The sequence below is a fragment of the Microcaecilia unicolor genome, chromosome 3 (assembly GCF_901765095.1).
Source record: "Microcaecilia unicolor chromosome 3, aMicUni1.1, whole genome shotgun sequence".
Lineage (NCBI taxonomy): Eukaryota > Metazoa > Chordata > Amphibia > Gymnophiona > Siphonopidae > Microcaecilia > Microcaecilia unicolor.
The window spans coordinates 392,071,443-392,090,904 of NC_044033.1; the positions used below are offsets into that span (position 1 = coordinate 392,071,443).

The 19,462-nt window shown below is 42.4% G+C and overlaps 1 long non-coding RNA gene across 2 annotated transcripts in view; it reads left to right on the forward strand.

Annotated features, from left to right (window-relative positions):
- The window catches only part of LOC115465153, an 83,327-nt gene that overhangs the window by 24,248 nt on the left and 39,617 nt on the right, over window positions 1-19,462 (forward strand). The window contains exon 1 of one of the 2 annotated variants that reach the window (XR_003941335.1): window positions 14,679-14,919. The exons of the other annotated variant lie outside the window; for it this stretch is intronic. This is a non-coding gene — a long non-coding RNA (uncharacterized LOC115465153). Of the gene's footprint in view, window positions 1-14,678; window positions 14,920-19,462 lie in introns of those variants that run through there. 2 annotated transcript variants of the gene reach the window in all.

Consider the following 19,462-nt stretch of genomic DNA (forward strand, 5'->3'; position numbering starts at 1 on the left):
GATTAAGCACGGTCATATCTTTATAGGAGCTTGAACAATGGGGGAGAAAACCTGTTTCCAGCATGGATAATTTTCAAAATTAGCAAAAGTGGCCAGAAGCGGTATAAAACATATGGAAGATAAATGGATTTATACTTGAAGATGCAAATGACTTTTTTCTCTCCTTCTGAAGGGACTTGGGGGAGGAGGAAGAAATAGTCAATACCAAGCAACCCTAGCCCCCACACCCGTTCCACTCCATTCAGTATTTTAGGTATCAATCTTAAGAGATGAAAATGTATTTTCCCTAACGATTGTTGTTAGTTTCTTTTATTCTTTCCTACTAGGGCTATCAGGAGATTTATTATTCATTAAGATGTGCCCTTTCATTGGGGAGGGGGACAAGAGAGAAAGAATGGATCGAGGGGGGAGAAGAGAGGGGAAGAACTGATGGACCTATGGGGAGCAGTAAGGAAGGAGGGGAGAGATGCCAGACTGGGAGGGTTATCAGGGAGAGACCGGAGAGAATGTTAGCCTGGCCCTGGGGTGGGGGCTGGGGCTGTGTGGGAGGAAGGAAAGCGAGAGGGGACTCAGGGGCATAAAGAAGATATGCTAGGCAGAGGGAATCTAGGGCAGTGCTGGAATGAGATAGGGGCAGAGAGAGAGGCAATTCTGGAAAGGGGTTTGAGAATGAGAGGGGGGCACAGAGAGGGGCAGTGCTGAAAAGAAAGGGAATGAGCAGTGGACATTTTTATGTTTATTTTGAGATTTAATGAATTGCCAATCTTCAGCAATGCCAAATCTAGACAATTTACAAACATTATTAACAAAAGAAAGGAACTCCATTCTGGTACAGGAAAGAAACGGCATCAATTGAAGTTCAATCATTCATCCAAGAAAGCAATAAACCATGATACCAGTAAAAACATGCTAGTGCCACTCATAACCCTGCCTCCAATATCACTGAACCCTACAAAGACAGGCAGAAAGAGACACTGGGATCAAAGTGAATGGGAAAATCAAAAATGCTCAGACAACAACAATAGAAAAAAGTATTTTATCTTGCATTTTAATGGTTGGAAGATCAGTTGTTAGTTGCAGAGACTTACAATGCTGTGAGTATGTTGCATAATGTTGAATGTATATGTTTTCTGAAAAACTCAATAAAAATCATTTAAACATAGTTGGAATATGTTAGCTTTTAGAAGTGCACATCTGTTACTTTGCATTTGTTTTTATTTTCCTATTATTGCTGTATATGCAAATCTGTTTTCTTGAGATTTCCAGTTCAGTTTTTTGCATTCACATCTCTATTACTGATCAGTGATCCCTTAGTTCATATTTGTTGAGGGATGGTCTGTTTTTGTGCATGCGGCCAAGGTATGGTATTCTGTTAGCATGTAGTTTCTGTGTAGAGATTGTGTAACATTCCCACTTCTGTTTTCTTACTTGGTGGTGTATTGGTGTTTTAGGGCCCTGTGTAATATTTCTAGTGCCGCTTTTTCGCGGGTAAGGTTGTTGCTCTTTGAGTCCAGGGAGTCAGTGCCATTATATTACAGTAAGGTTCTGAGTTGTGGTACAAGTTTCTACATAGTGTTTTGCAGTGGAGGGATTGTGTGTTGGCCTGATGTGACTTCAAAACTGTACTATAATTTTAGTTAGTCATAAGGTGCCACCTGCCTATATCCATAATGTGCACAGTTTTCCCAATAAACTTTTCTGCCAGGAAAGCAGTCACAGTTATAGTTTTTGTCAGTATGTGCGGACGGGACACAGAATTTCACAGAGTTGTCATAGTTTTGTAATTTTTTGCCACAGAACCTGAGCTTCCACTGGCAACCTGAGCTGTTGCAGTTCAACACAGAGTGACTTCTTGCTGTACTACAGCATTGTTTGTGCTAAAAGGTTTGAATCTGGTTTATGCTCTGGTGTGTTTTTTGCAAATCCTACAAAAAGTTTGAAAAATATTCTTGCCATATAGTGCTTTCTTTGTCTGAATTACATGTTCATAAAAAATTATCCTCTTTGTTATATAAAGTTTGTGAAATATTTATGGAACATGTGTACATGTGGCAGTTTTTTCTTCTGAGATAGCAACCCTAGTGTGGGCAGTTAATTGTAGAGGAGTGGGGCGGGGAAAGGAGGAAACGGTAGGTGTTGCAAGGGACTTGGAGGCGAAGCATGGGGCGGGCAACAGAGGGGCAGGCGTTGGGATTTTCTTTATTAAGAAGTTGGCAACCCTAGGATAACACCTGTCCTTGCCTTTCTTCCATGGAGTGTAATTTGGTGCCCTATCACATGAATAAGCAATTAGCAAAGATTTTAACATGCTGGAACTCTGATTCAGCAGTCTTAGACATGTTCCCCATCTGGTTTCATTTTTCTTTCTTTTCAAGGCCAGTCTCTTGTTCCTATCTGTCTGTTGGGAGGGAGGCATCACGTGCAGCTTCCACTGTTTTCTTTGATTTCTCCCATATACTTTCCAGGCCAAATACTCTAGTAACTTCTTGTGGCTTGGAACAGGATGCCAGCGTCCAGAGTTACTTCCAGTGCCAAACTTCCTTCCTCTGGAAACTTACACCTGCCTCCAGGATACTCTCAATTCCAGCTACTTGAGTAGTGAAGAGTCCAGTCAAGAAATTAAACCTAGATCTTCACTTAAGAGTTGAGAAAACTAAAACACCCAGACTGTCATTGTATTCTGATTAGTTAGTATAGTGAGTAGTAGTGTCCTTAGTTGTTTTTTTGTTTTTAATTGCTACTTCTAGGCCACACATACCAAAAACTTAGATTAGTGCAGCTTACTTATCAAGAACAGGGCGTACCCTAGATCACAGAACATCTCAAGAACATGTAAACTCAGCAAAACTCAAACTATTACACATTTTCCATATAGCCAGGTCTTCAACATTTTGTAGAAGGTCAGATAATTAGTCTCATGATGTATATATAGTTGTAGCATATTCCACCAATTTGCTGCTTGATAGGCTGCAGAGAATACCTTCTCCTGCTTTAGACTTAGCCTGGCCTCAGAATGACATCCTTAGCATATCTCCTATCAAACTGAGCTCTCTCTTTCAGGGTTGCCAGGTGGAAAAAATTTTTCCCACCCAAACGAGCCCAAATCCAGCCCAAAACCCGCCCAAAGTCATTTTTTTTTGCTTCTTTTCTTTTTATTCTTTGCTTTTCTGAATTTAGGAACTGGGTGCCAAATTTTAGGTGGCCAGTTGACCTGGCTATTGGATTTTTGCATAAAGGCAATTAATAAATCCAAATAAATAAATGAGAGAAAGAGAAAAAGAAACCTCTGTGGTTCACCAAGCAAGAGCAGGAGTAAAATCAAAAAAATAAATGACTTTCAGAAAATACAAATAGTCAAAGAGGGAGGCAAGAAGAGAACTTAGATGAGTATAAGTTCAAACAGAGGACTAGATTTCCCTGTCGTAAAGCCAGATGTCAATTTAGAGGCTTAAGTAAAAAGAGGAAGACCAAAGACTAATGAATGAGAATATAGGATTGGTGAAGAAGATAGCAGAAAACAGATACCTTGAACAAATAATTTGGTCAAACGACGATGGGCCTAAGGTAATAAGTTATTGTGCATTGTATGCCATCCCATCTGCAGAGATCTTTTTGGAGGTACTCGCAATGTGAAGTATAAATTGGCAAAGTAATTGAAACTGATGAGGTACATCCCAGGATACAGAAGGAGCCCAAAAATGCATAACTGAGCTGCTTAGAGACTCTACTGAACTTATCACTGGAGAAAGGAACTTTCAAAGAGACTAGAGAAGAGCAGATGAAGTGTCACTTCAAAAGGACTGGAGCAAAGGAGAAGATGACAACTATACAACTGTTTGGGCAAAGTAACAGAAATACTGTTGAAAAAAAAAATAATAGTGTGGTACCTTGAAGACAATAGATTACAGGATTATAAACTGGTATCATGAGCAGATCTTGCTAAATACACCTAATTAAATATTTTTGCCAAGGTGACTTAATGGTGAAATAGAGTTGGGTTTGGTAGATAATGTCTTTCTGGATATTAATAAGGCCTTTCAATAAAGTAGTTTACTGTGTTTGTTCACTTGAACCCCACTTTGGTCACTAGAAAATGGGCATTGGACCTAACTACCTATTTGAGAATAAGCATAAAATGTTCATAACTTTTATAATTCTTCTTTCTAAATGTTTAAAAATTCTGTTTTACTGAAGCATTTTTCTATGTAGCTTGCCACAATTGGTAGGATAGATAAAGCTATCTATTCTGATGGCTGAGGTAGGATAAACAGCCTAAAATCACTACCCTACCTCTCTTTAGTCACTAAAGAATCACCATCAGACTTGGCTACCTGTATTAAGGTAAAAAGAAAAAAAGATTTATTGCTTGTACAATTGTGTTGCCTATTAGTAACTAGGTCTCGTTGTATAAAATGGGGACCTATGCTAAAATAGCACAAGTTAGTGGTAAAATAACTTACCTTCATGATAGCCCACATTGATAACTGATAACTCCCGCCCCCCCCCCCCCCCCCCCCCCAAAAAAAAAATGTGGTCTTACCAGAGACATATCCAAAGGCACTGCTGGCCAATCTTCTCCCTGTGTATCCAAGCATCATTCTGGCTTTTACCTTGCCTTTTTATCTATTTGGCCATCTTAAGCTCATCAGATATGATCACCTCCCCCTCCCAAGTCGTGCTGTCTGGGCACAGAACTACTTCACCCCCTATACTGTACCACTCCCTTATGATTTTGCAGCCCAGATGCATGACTCTGTGGTTTTTTTTAGCTTAGCTGTCAAATTCTAGACCATTCATTAAGCTTCACTAGATCCCTCTTTGTGCTTTCTATTATTATCCGCAAAGAGGCAAACCATACTAGAGAGCCCTTCCACAATATCACTCACAAAAACCTGGAAAAAAAATAGACCAAGAATTGATCTTTGCGGCACACCACTGGTAACATCCCTTTCCTCAGAGTGAACTTCATTTGTCACTAGCCTTTGTCATCTTCCACTCAACCAGTTTCTAATCCACTCATTCACTTCATACTGAGGGCACTTAATTTATTTATAAGTTGCCTGTGCAGAGATGATAAGAACCATAAAAGCGAGAGAATTCGGGCATGCATGGATCAGGTTGTGAAGGGATTCCAGGGGCATGGTGTGATAAGGCAGGTAAACGTGAATGTACACAGAAGCAGCCAACACCAGAACTACCATACCGAGAATCCCTTATGAGACTGAAAGAGAGGGGTGGACCCAAAAACACGGAAGGGACTTCTAACATTAGCAGGAATGGGAGTAAGTCCAGGAAAAGGGGGGCCAGTTACTCCAGCTACCAGCAGAGGGAGTAGCAGTCAAGAAGCCCAATTTTCGTGATTGTGAAATCAATATATAATTCCTCCCAGCTGTGAGGAGGAGAGGGCAGATCTCCTGAAAGCTCTCAGAAGTCCGAGAGGGGAGAATGTCTGCTCAGAGCTAAATTAATCTATGGAGTATGTGGAGGAGGGAAAGGACCTGCCTCCAGAACTTCTTTGCTTAGAGGAGCAAGCCAGCATGGAATGAGAAGATACAAAAGCCAACCTTTCCAGCACTTAAAGGCAGTTGTGGGAGGCCACAGGAGTTTGCTACTGTGAAGTGGGAGGTGAACTACCAGCCCTCCTTGCTATAGGGCTGTTGACGTGCCAGCAGGAGGAAAGGTGATGTGATCATTGTTTTTTTTTTTTACTTGAGCTTTTGAGCTGAATGGAGCCTGAGGTTTTGGAGTTTGATTGGGTTTTGTGGAACTGGGTATGAATTAAAACTTTTTGTTTGAACGGAGTCTTGATCAGTAGCGTACCTAGGGTAGTTGACACCCGGGGCTGGTCATTTTTTAACACCCCCCTCCAAAATCCAGTACTAGACATACCGAGAATACAAAACACTCAGGACCTATAGAGCAATTCTACCATACCATAAGCAGTCATTTCTACGAGTCACACAAAGGAAAGTATCTTAAACACTACAGTGAGCACTAGAACATCAATTCACCTATTGTAAAACGAAACCAGACAGAATAGTACAGGTCGTCAATCCTGCACAGTCAATGCCAACTGAAAGCCATGTCTTTTTCACAAACACAGATACACCCTAATCCACTATAGAATAAGTAATAATAAACTTTCTATTTAGACAAAAATTAAACTGAACCCCCAAGATGCCAGACTCTGCATACAATGCAACACCACAGAAACAGAAAATGTCCCCTAGTACTGTGCAAAATATAAAGACAGCAGATGTAAATTTGAAAAAACCAATCACCACTTTACAAATTAACAAATAGAAATAAAACAAATATAGAAAATAAAATAATACCATTTTATTGGAATAATACATTTAGCTTTCAGAGGCCAAAACAACCTTCCTCAGGTCAGTACTGTATAGTGCTGTTACAGTGTCCTATCCTTACCTGAGGAAGGGGGTTTTGTTCTCCGAAATTTAGTCAAAATGTATTAAAATGAGTCCAATAAAAAGATTACCTTGTTTACATGTTCTAATATAAACATTTATTAACACAGCTACAATACTACTTTATTCTAAAGCAAAAAAATAAAAATATATATTTTATTTACAGTTTGTTGTCTCTGGTTTCTGCTTTCCTCGTCTTCTTCCCACTGTCTTCCTTCCATCCAACATCTGTCTTCGTTCTCTCTCTGCCATCCAGTGTCTGCCCTCTCTGCTGTCCCCTCCATCCAGTGTCTGCCCTCTCTCCCTGCCCCTTCCATCCACATCTGCCCTCTATCTCTGCTCCTTCCATCCACCATCTGCCCCTGTCTCCCCCCTCTCCCCCTTCCATTCACTGTCTTCCCTTTCTATCCCTTCCATCCATTGTCTGCCCTTTCTCTCTGCCCCTTCAATCCACTATTTGCCCTCCCTCTCCCATCCATCCAGGGTCTGCCCTCCCTCTCGCTCCCTCTTCCATCCAGGATCTGTCCCCTCTCTCTCTGCCCCTTGTTTCAGCCCCCAGTTCCAGCCCCCTTATCCCACCTGCCCCTAGTTCTAGCCCCAGCCCACATCTTCCACCTGCCCTCCCTTTTCAGCCCCCAGCCACTTCTCCCTGTCCCCTTTTCAGCCCCCAGTTTCAACCCCAGCCATTTTCTCTCACCAGTCCCGAGCTTCAGCCCCCAGCCACTTCTCCCTGTCCCCTTTTCAGCCCCCAGTTTCAACTCCAGCCCTTTTCTCTCACCGGTCCTGAGCTTCAGCCCCAGCCACTTCTCCCTGTCTCCTTTTCAGCCCCCGTCCCAGTACTAGCTCCCTTATCCTACCTACCCTCCTTTTCAGACCTCAGTTCCAGCCCCCTTCATCCACATGCCTTGCATTAGGGGCCCCCCTTTTCAGCCCCAGACCCATTCTCCCACCTGACCCAGGCATGCCCCATTTTTCCACCAGCCCCCTTCTCCCATCTGAGAATCCCCACCCCAGTCCCCTTCTTCCATCTGAGAACCCCCTCCCCACCCCACCCCAGTCCCCTTCTCCCATCTGAGCTTCCCCCCGACCCGACCTGCCTACCAGCTCCGTCGACAGACAACAGCCCTCTTCTCCTGCCACCACCCTTCCTTTAAAAAAAAAAATCTGTGAAGCGGCGTCACAGGCAGCGCCTCGCGTCTGCCCTGCTTGTAAAAGAAGCAAATCTCCTCGTCCTTGTCGGGCCTTCCCTCACTGTGTCCTGCCCTCCTCTGAGGTAACTTCCTATTTCCGCGAGGGCAGGACACAGTGAGGGGAAGGCCCGACGACGATGAGGAGATTTGCTTCTTTTACAAGCAGGGCAGACACAAGGCGCTGCCTGCGACGCCGCTTCACAGATTTTTTTTTAAAAGGCAGGGTGGTGGCAGGAGAAGAGGGCTGTAGTCTGTCACCAGAGCTGGTAGGCAGGTGGGGACTGCAGCGCCAGCGGCCCTTTGGGTGGGAGCAGCGGGAGCGGAGCACCCCCCCACCTGCTGACACCTGGGGCGGACCGCCCTGCCCTTGGTACGCCACTGATCTTGATTAAAGTGTGGTGCTGCAATAGAACCCTGTGCCCTGAACTGGACTTCCAGTTACAACCCCAAAACGGAAGTGGAGGACCCCTTTACAGTGGCAAAGGAGAGGATAAATAGAGGTCAAACAGGATCTGATGGGCAGAAAGAGTGTATCAAATCATTACGTGGTTTTGCCATCTATGTTTATGTGATATTTTTATTCAAAAACTCTGAAAGCTATGACAGCAATCAACTTCCTTCTTGTTGTACATAGGTATACCTTTCATTAAATGTCCTTAGGGAAGTGATTTCTAGGATGAAGTCTTCTCTGAATTCTAGCTAGTCATATTAATAATTATAGCTTTCTTGGGAATCAATTTGTGCATTTGAATTGAACTTTGCTGGATGCCCTAGGGGTGGTTAATTATTTGACACATTATGTACTAACTTTTATGCCTACCTAAGAGGACTTGAGGGAGGAAGAGTGGTGCAATGGAAATGATATTGCTAGGGAAACAGATTTGGTTATGTACCTAGAGAAGATGGAGAGTATGGTGAAAAAGTAGATGAGGACTATTAAAAGTAGTCTTCAGCATTTTCTAATTGGCCATCATCATATAGATAAAGTGGCAGATAACCTAATGTAGCCAAGGAAGCAGGTTGCCACTCACTAGGGAAAAGCTCTGTGATTAGCCAATAGGTCTGGCTTTCTCTTGAGAGGATCCTCTCATGTATTTGCATACCCTCAGAGAATATTTTATGGCTGATAATGCGTAGCAGTTACTCTTAGACACATGAAGCCCAATTTGGTATAGGATGTCTAGCTCAGAAAAGAGGCATCTGTCTGTGTATGCAAAACTGCAATAGCTTTTTATAAAATACAGTACCATGGTAAATACATGTGCCTTTGGCAGCACATAAAGAACAGGAAGCCATTTTAAAAAAGACATGTATATAAAAAGAGTGGCATCATTCCGCTTAAGGATTGAACTCCAAAATGCTAACTTTTTTGAAGTTTTTAATCCCAACAGGGCTGATATTTAAGCATACTGGGTCCCAAGTCAGAAATTTGGGAGAAGGTCTCAAAGCCTACTAGAATACTATGAGGCATATTTTCAAAGCACTTAGCCTTCCAAAGTTCCATAGGTTTCTATGGAACTTTGGAAGGCTAAGTGCTTTGAAAATATGCCTCATCATCTCCTTCAGCTTCAGACAGGCTTAGGGGGCCCATAGCATGGAGACCCAGGGCAAGTGCCTTGTTTGCACCCCTCTAACATCAGTCCTGAACCCCTGAGAGGTAAGCACTAGTTGCCCTTCCATCTCTTCTCCTGTGCTTCGGTTCAAGTGAAAAATTAGCCCAATCCAACCAGATGTAAGTGCCAACAGAGAAATTTTCTGAAATATGTATGTATTGCCACCCCGTTATAAAGAATATATGTATATTTTGAAGGACCACCCAAACCATGCCCACCACATACCTTCCTAGAAATCTTAATGATGGTTTATGGACTTTTCCTATAGCAATTTGTCCAAACCTTTTTTTTAAACCCAGCTACATTAACTGCTTTTGCCACTTACTCTAGCAAAGAGTTCCAGAGCTTTACCATACGTTGAATGAATAAATGTTATGTTTATTACATTTCTTATAATTGGACCAGTTCCTGCGTTTGGTTCCTTTTCTTTCAAAAAAAACCAACAACAAATTATGAGCGGGTGACACCTTTCTAAACAATGGCTAGGCAACAGATTATAACAGCGTCCCTTCCTGTGGTATACTGCCACCTCACGGTTTGATGGTTGAGGTTCCAAATTTGATTCACAGAAGCAGGAGGGTATTGTATTATTGGGAAGTCTGAAGGTCCACTGCTTTGGTATCGAAAATACTGAAGAGAAGCTGGTTGCACATGACCTCTTATAGCTATCTCTGAAGTTCTGTCTCTACCTCCATCTGCTGGTAGAGGGACATAACCCACAAGTATCTGGATTAATCTGTTGGGACTAATGGAAAGAAAATTATCAGATAAGAATTAATTTTCCTTTACTTCTACTCGTTTTGCACCACTCAGGATTTTGTAGACCTCGGTCATATTTTTCCTCACTTATCTCTTTTCCAAGGTGAAGAGCCCTAACCTCTTTAGTCTTTCCTCATGTGAGAGGAGTCCTGGTCCCTTTATCATTTTGGTTGCTCTTCTTTGAACCTTTTCTAATTCCACTATATCTTTTTTGATATACGGTGACCAGAACTGAACATATAGTACTCAAGGTGAGGTCGCACCATAGAGCAATACAGAGGCATTATAGTATTTTTGGTCTTAATCACCATCCCTTTCCTAATAATTCCTAGCATCCTGTTTGCTTTTTTTGGCCACATCCGCACATTGAGCAGAAGATTTCAGTGTATTATCTACAATGACACCTAGATCTTTTTCTTGGTTGCTGACCCCCAAGGTTGACCCTAGCATCAGGTAACTATGATTTGGATTATTCTTTCCAATGTGCATCACCTTGCATTTGTCCACATTCAATTCCATCTGCCATTTGGATGCCCAGTCTTTCAGTTTCTTAAGGTCTTCCTGCAATATTTAACAGTCTGCATGTATTTTAACAACTTTGAATAGTTTTGCATCATCTGCAAATTTAATCACCTCGCTTGTTGTTCTAATTTCCATATCACTTATAAATATGTTAAATAGCACCGGTCCCAGTAAGATTCCTGTGGCACTCCACTATTCACCCTTCTCCATTGAGAGAAATGACCATTTAACCCTACCCTGTGTTTTCTGTCTAGTAACCAATTCCTAATCCACACCAGAACATTGCCTCCTATCCCATGACTCTGTTGAATTTTCTCAGGAGCCTCTCATGAGGAACTTTATCAAAAGCTTTCTGAAAATCTAGATACACTATAGTCCTTCAAAGTCTCTAGGTCTCTGGCATTGCCCAGCAAAAACAAAATTCCACACACAGTCACTCTGGTTGGGTTTGTTCCAGAATTAAACTTTATACTAGGGTACTTGATGAAAATGAATGACTCAGCAAACAGTGCATTTAAATCTGATTCAATCCATACAGAAAATCAAAAGTCAATACAGCCTACAAAGTAATTGCTGCAAGGTGCATGTACAGTACTAGACATTTCTTCCCAACAGCTCCACAGAAGATACAGAGAATACACTCCTTGGAAAAGACTCCCTCCACTGGGGAGTATCAGAGATTCAACACCCTCATCTCTGACCTCATCCACTCAATATTAGTAGGGCCACTATTGTAACTAGTAAGTGACATAGAGAAGAGAAAGAAGTGGACACTTACAGTATATGTCCACTTTTTCCATCATTCTTTCCTTTCAGCCTCATTTCCTGCATCTTTGTCTCCTTGCAGTCCCTCTTCCTCTCCAGTGTTGCTTCATCTCTCACTTCCTCTTCCTGCTTATTTCCTGTCTTCTCACTGTCTTCTCTCCTCCATCTCCATAAAAGCAGAGAAGAGACTCTTGGGGCAGGAAGTGGACCCAGTGGAAGGGAAGAAGTGGGTTAGTGAAGCCATGAGGAAGAATGAGTCTGTGCAGAGAGACATTCCAAGGACTGGGTTCTGAAAACAGACCATGCAGAGTCCTGCTGATAGCATGCCACAGAAATATGTCTGTTGGATTACCGATCTAATTGTGCAGTTTCAATTTATCTGGTTGCTTATTGTTGGAATTGTACTTTGTTTAGAAAAATCATGTAAAAAGCATCCCAATAGCAGAGACTGGTCTTCATAACTACTTGGATATCTATGAATGAAAATGGAGTTCTGTTGAAACTTTATAAATAACTAATGTTGAATCTATGTGAAATATGTAGTTTTTCATTTATTTGATTTTTGTCTTGCCACTGATTGTACTATTCATTGTGATATATTCTTTTTCAATACATCTGCTTTGATGGCTACAGTATACAAATAGTTCAAAAGGAAGTTAGCTTCCTTAAAATAGTTAGCAATCTCAGCGAAGAGGTGAAGCGAAGAGTTGTGAGATGATGTCTACCCAGACATGGGTCAGTGTGCATAGTCAGAAGTGCTCACCATTACTGTCTTATGCTGTGTGGATAAAAGTCCTCAGTTTCCAGTGCTGCAATCTGGTAAGGTTTACAAGCCAAACATTATTTAAAAGAGAGAATGCTGCAGAGGGGGCAGCCAGCACTTAAGCAGTCCTTTTGGACTCATCACAGCTGAATCATGTTTACCTAATATCAGGGAACCTGTGCTTGACCTCTGACTTAGTAAGGGGTCTTTTATTAAAGTACGGTGAAGTTTTGCAGTTACTGTATAGTTGTTACCAAAATTACTGTGTGCTAACTTCAAATTCCACAGATCAGTCCAGAGACTTGTGAATTATGTCCATCTACCAGCACTTGGAGATAGAGAGAACCTCCGAGGTTTGCTATATGTGGACCTGTGCAGCCAGCCAAACCTCAGTATTCTCTCTATCTAGCAGGTGGAGGGACATATCTGTGCAGCTCTGAATTGATCTGGCTCCTGGTGTCCTTCAGGCCTGGTTGAGCACAGACAGGGATTGAGTGCTGTTTGCAGTTTCTGATGTACTCCTGGTGGTGCCAGGTCCCTCCCGGTCTCCCCTTTCCTTATCCTCCGTTGACCCAGGGCTGTTTGCCTGATTGGGTGCTGGATTTCTCTCCTGTCTCATAAAAAAAAAAAAAAACGAGGTAAGCGATTCCTTTTGGGGTTCCCTTTGCTTTCCAGTGGAGGACGTTTCAGCAGTGAGGCCATGCACAGCTCGGCACCGTCAGTAGTTTTGGGCAGTATGTCTGTGCCTTTGGAGATGGCAAAATGCTGCTTCCGGTGTGGGAACCGGAGAGCAGCGTCGGGGAGAGTGTGAGTCCTACCGGCATCCAGCGGCCGCAAGCAGGCAGCGGGATAGTGAGTCTCCTCATGTGGGCAGTGAGGCAGAGATGCCAGGGGGGAAGTTTGGTGGGTTTCTCAGGGCAGGTGGGACTGCAAGCATCAGTGGGCGCCATTTTTTCTGTTCCGGCGCGTTCCTCATCGCATGTGGCTCCCAAATTTCAGTCCGCGGCCTGTGAGCCTCTGGACCTGGCTCCGACTGGCGGGGGCATGGTTTCAGGGGCCGGAGAGTCTCTAGCTGAGCCTTTTCGCCAGAATTTGTGTTATTATTGTATCAGGCATTTCTATTGAAACAGGATTTTCTCCCCAACCGGTTCCTGCTGGGGCCCAGCAAGTTGCTGCTCCTGGGATCTCTCCCTCTTTCCTGCCCAAACATCCCTGGGTGGAATTTTGTGGACCCAGAGGACGTTTCGGACCCGGATGACCCGGTGTTGTCCGAAGGGTCACCCTTAGAGTCTATGGAGATCGTGGAGTCAGTTCTACCGTCTGAGGAGGGCGATGATCCCACCGTAGCTGGCCTTTTTCGCAGGGAGGAGCTTCCCTCATTGTGCAGGCACTGGAAGTTTTGAACATTTCTTCACTGGAACCTTCGGGAGTGGTCCAGCGCCCTTGATTATGTCAGGCACCAGATGCCCGCCTCGATCCTTTCATGTGCATGAGGCGATGAAAATCCAGATTGATCTGTTTGGACTAATGTAAAGAAAATTATCAGTTGAAAACTAATTTTTCCGTCTCTGTGCTAACTGTTGGGGAAATTCCCAGCATCTGCCCAGAGAAAATATGCTTAGTCATGTTAATTGTACTGCAGATAACACAGATGCAGTTAATGGCACCTGTTGAGATGATGTTAAATTATCTGTGTTATGTGCTGCAGTAGCAGTTAAAACATATTAAGTGTAAGGCACAGTCCCCACACCATTTAGGTGTTGTCCATTAACATGGAAGTTTAGGAATGTGCTGAAAGCCCCTTTTTAGGTAATTGGGTCATTCCATGCCAAGTGGTCTAAAATTAAAAAATGTTCCCACCATCATGTTCTCCAATTTTGTTCAAATTTTATTTGCGAGTCAGGTGTTAAACGAAGTTTCCCAAAATTTGAGATCTCTAACTGCAATAGTTGCAGATCTAGACCCCCTTTTCTGAAAGGTTGTCAGTCCATGAGCGCGCGACATTTACCAAAATGCCATTTTTGGGGTCTAATAAAATCCAAACACATTTATAAGAATGGATAAAAAATTCAAATCCTGTACAGTTTTTGATGCTAATTCCGATGAAATACATTTTAACATTATGGATGCAAAATCCAGTCAAACAAGTTGACTCAAAGTGTGCATCAAAATTGGTCGCGACTCATCGGAACATATTTGGACCAATATTCAGACCGCAACAACTTCCATGCAAACAAAGATACGGACTTGAAATTTTGAACAAGCATTAATGCTTGTGCTGGACATAATACTGCCAGATTTGCAACTAACCAGCATCTATAACCACCCTGCAGGATCTCTTCAAAGTTGGCACTGTCAGCACAAATGGTAAAATGTACCAAACTTAAAAAAGAGTCTGCCTGAATCAGCTTGTGAACAGTTTCATCTGAAAGAGAAAATTGTGCTCTACAACACTGATATGTTTTTGTTTTGCAATGCCACCATTAAGTAGCCATTTATCAGGTCAAAGTATGTTATATTTTGTGTGCGTGATGTATTGCGTTGGTCCATGATGGCTGAGCCATTACCAGTTATCAAATTGAAACCAGCATCTCCATCGCCATAGGGGCCACGCCCAATAGCCATGCAGTAACAGCCACGGGTGGGTATCTTTACTGCAGGATCCCAAGCCTGATTGTGGGTTTCTTTACTGTAGGATCCCAAACCTGATTGTGTGTTTCTTTACTGCAGGTTCCCAAGCCTGCCTTCTTCAGTTACTTCATCATTCTGAAAGCGTCATTGATCTGCAAAAGAACGGTTTCAGGGAAACTATATTGCCGACCAGATGATGTCACTGATGGAGCTGGAATAACAGCAATGATAAGTTGTTCTGGGATCCAGTAAGTATCACGTCTTACCGGCCAATAAAATGAAGTAGCGGGACCATGAGGATGCATAAAGCTTATGAAAGCATCTTTCTGTTCAACTGACGTTTCACAAACGTTTCCAATCCATCATAAATGCAAGCAACATACTGCCCAGGCTGAAGATTTGTGACTTTATCTATTTGTTCATCATTTATTTATTTATTGCATTTGTATCCCACATTTCCCACCTCTTTGCAGGCTCAATGTGGCTTACAATACATCATGAATGGTGGAGAAGTATAAGAAATAAACATTTAGTATTACAGAGGATTTTGGGTAACATGATAGTGAAAAAGCATGATATTAGTGTAGCAAGCAAATGTTATGAGACATTTCTGTGGAGGGGTTCACATTTGTTACTCTTTGTGGATGCGTTGTTAAAGAGATGTGTCTTCAGTAGTTTGTGGAAGTTAGTTCGTGGATTGTTTTTAAGTTGCGCGGTAGCACGTTCCAGAATTGTGTGCTCAAGTAGGAGAAGGTTGACGCATGCATTAGTTTGTATTTTAGACCTTTGCAGTTGGGGAAATGAAGATTGAGGAATGTGCGGGATGATTTTTTAGCATTCCTGGGTGGTAAGTCTATCAGGTCTGACACGTAGGCTGGGGCATCTCCGTGAATGATTTTGTGAACTAGGGTACATATTTTGAACATGATGCATTCTTTAAGAGGGAGCCAGTGTAGCTTTTCTCATAGGGGTTTAGCACTTTCATATTTTGTTTTACCAAATATGAGTCTAGCTGCTGTGTTCTGGGCTGTCTGAAGTTTCTTGATTATTTGTTCTTTGCAGCCAGCATAGAGTGCGTTACAGTAGTTTAAATGACTGAGTACCATTGATTGTACCAGGTTACGAAAGACATTCCTGGGGAAGAAAGGTCTTACTCTTTTTAATTTACACATTGAGTGGAACATCTTCTTGGTTGTGTTTTTCGCGTGACTCTCAAGTGTTAGGTGTCGATCAGTGGTGACTCCGAGAATTTTTAGGGTGTACGAAATTGGAAGATTCAGTTTTGGTGTGTTAATAGTGGTGAATTTGTTCGTGTTATGCTGAGAAGTGAGTATTAGACATTGGGTTTTTTCTGCATTAAGTTTCAGCTGAAATGCATTTGCCCATGGATGCATGATATGTAGACTTTGGTTGATGTCATTGGAAATTTCCTTTATATCTTGTTTAAATGGGATGTAGATCGTTACGTCATTTGTTTATATGTATGGGTTGAGGTTTTGGTTTGATAGTAGTTTGGCCAAGGGTATCATCATTAAGTTGAATAAGGTCGGTGAGAGGGGGGATCCCTGTGGAACTCCGCATTCAGGTATCCATGAGGCTGATGTAGTCGAGTTAGATGTCACTTGGTATGATTGTGTGGTTAGGAACCCCTTGAACCAATTGAGAATGTTGCCTCCAATTCCGAAGTACTCGAGGATATGTAGTAGATATGTAGTAGTATTATTTCATCACTAATTTATTAAGCTGGAATATTCACCTGAGATAGCACGACCAAACTGATAACAGCGCACAATAAACGAATGGACAATCAACGAATAAAATACGAATGAATAATTATATCAATACTTTTAAGTGACTATTAAGACTCAATTTCCTAGAAATGAAGAAAAATTAGCGCATCAAGCGTACTAAATATAACATACTTTGATCTGAGTAAATGGCTACTTAAAGGTGGCATTGCAAAACAAAAACATATTAGTGTTGTAGAGCACAATTTTCTCTTTCAGATAATACTGTTCACAAGCTGATTCAGGCAGACTCTTTTTTTTAATAATTGGCTTTGAAGTTTGGTACATTTTACCATTTGCACTGACAGTGCCAACTTTGAAGAGATCCTGCAGGGTGGTTATAGATGCTGGTTAGTTGCAAATCTGGCAGTATTATGTCCAGCACAAGCATAATGCTTGTTCAAAATTTCAAGTCCATATCTTTGTTTGCATGGAAGTTGTTGCGGTCTGAATATTGGTCCAAATATGTTCCGATGAGTCGCGACCAATTTTGATGCACACTTTGAGTCAACTTGTTTGACTGGATTTTGCATCCATAATGTTAAAATGTATTTCATCGGAATTAGCATCAAAAACTGTACAGGATTTGAATTTTTTAGCCATTCTTATAAATGTGTTTGGATTTTATTAGACCCAAAAAATGGCATTTTGGTAAACGTCGTGCGCTCATGAACTGACAACCTTTCAGAAAAGGAGGTCTAGATCTGCAACTATTGCAGTTGGAGACCTCAAATTTTGGGAAACTTCGTTTAACACCTGACTCGCGCAACAGATAAAATTTGAACAAAATTGGAGACATGATGGTGGGAAGGTTTAGACCACTTGGCATGGAATGACCCAATTGATATGTCCAGGTGAGGATGTGTACCATTCTGGTAGTATTTTAGAAAACAATCTGCCATCATAGAGTCTTTCCTGAAGCCCCCATAGGAGTGCACCTTTATTTGCCAGTACATGCAATGAGAGCAACTATTTTACACGCTGAAATATTGAATGCAGCAGACATGCGAGATGATATTTTGGCACTTACATGTGCATGCCTGCCATTTTGCAAATCTACACTTCCTTAGTGTCTCTCCGGACTGTTCCAGAAAGTGACATGGGTTGTGCACACCTTCCAGCTGGTGGAAACTGAGAACTCAGGCTCTCTCGAGAGACAATAAGAGCCTTGGCTAGATAGAGTTAGATTCAGTATTCTCAGTCTCCAGCAGGTGGAAGGTGATGAGCCCTTCAGTCTCTTCATTTTTTTCTCTCTATTTTCTTTTTCTCTTTAAAAAAAAAAGGGAGGGGGGGGGGGGGGTGCAAATATTTAATTAGAGGACAAGGGAAAAGTTTTATTCTTTTTTTCTCTTTAAGTTAATTTCTTATCTGTGCACCGGTGAAGCTTGTATTTATCAGAGACTGCGACCTGCGGGGGTTCTCAGCAAGCCTCAGAGGTATCAAACTCTGGTGGCCGGCTCCCTCTCCCCTCCTCCCATGGTTTACTTTAGTGCACACAGGAGCTGCCTGGCCCGGGTGATATGCAGTATCCTTAACCTGTTCGGGGGAAAAGTGTTTTGAGGACTGAGAGATAGCCACATTGTTTTAAGCTCCAGCAAAAAAAAAAAAAAAAAAAGCATAAACGAGCAGAGCAGCTCTGCCATGGCCATAGCTGTTTGCTATTGCAATACTAAATGTTCAGCTCTAGGTATGTAGCGCTTGGCTCCTCTGATGGGGTTTTCCTGTTAAAAAAAACAAAACAAAACAACGCTATGGTGGAAAAGCTCTGTTGCTGCACTGTATGTCAGTGCCGAGGGCTTACAGCTGGTGTGTATGACTACTGCACCGCTACAGAAACCCTGTCGGTTGCAGTTCCTTTGAAGCCTGCAGTTACATCAGTCCCAGCAGTTGCTGCACAGCGGGATTTGGATGCCCCTAGGTCGCTGGCTCCCATTTCAGCGGGAACCTCCACCATTTCGGATTAGCAGTCAGTCTCAAGGGAGCAGCCTGCTTCTGTTCTGTTATACTTAATTGAAACTGCTTCCGGGTCAGTGGCTAAGCAGATAGGAGGTCCTGAAGGGGGGAGGATTCCCTCCTGAATTTGTTTTGTAGATGTATAAAGTTTTTCTTTTGCACAAATCGGTCCCTGTTTCCACAACTCTTTCTGAGCTATCAGAGAAGTAGGGGGCCTCAGTTAAATGGCTTAGAGTATCCTGGAATTTGGAGGAAGATCATATATTAGTTACAGTTCTTGCAATACCCTCTCTTGTAGATCATTTTATAGAAGATGCTCTGTTTTCTGAGGGCACCAGTGCTCTGGATCCTGGTAAGAGACGCTAGTCCCTGGTGAAGACCTTTCGGTGGTCAGAATTTTCACAAGGAAGATTTACAGGAACACATTTCTTTAGTTCCCTCTACTTTACATTTTGAAGAGGAATTCAAGGCCCTAGAAGGCCGTAAATTAGATCTTCTGGTAAAGGGTATTAGAAGACCTTGCAAGACTTTTCCGATGCATTAAAACATCAGGGATATTATTCAGGCACAGTGGGGTATGCCAGATGCCCCTTTCAGACTTTCATGGCCCATGGTTCGTCTCTATCCGGTTCTCGATCAGGACAAATCTCTCCTCAGGCCTCCAGTGGTTGATGCGGTGGTCTCTGCAGTTACCAAGTGGAATACAGTCCCGGTGGATGGTGGCACAGCTCTTTAGGATGTTCAAAATCGCTGATATCTCTGCTGTAGTGGTTCATGCAGCCATTTATGGTTCATTGGTAACCAGGGCCTGTTTTCACTGGTCTGAGAAGGTTTTAGATAGAACTTCGGATGATTTAACCTCTATAGACACAGAAGTTGCTAAGATTGAGATGGGTTTTGCCTTTTTGGTGGATACCTTATACAATTTGCTTAGGGCTCCTTCCAAGTCTATGGCCTTAGAAGTGGCTGCACGATGTTCTCTTTGGCTGCAAGATTGGTCGTCTGATTCAACTTCTAAATCTAAGCTTAGTAAGTTTCCCTTTCAGGGGAC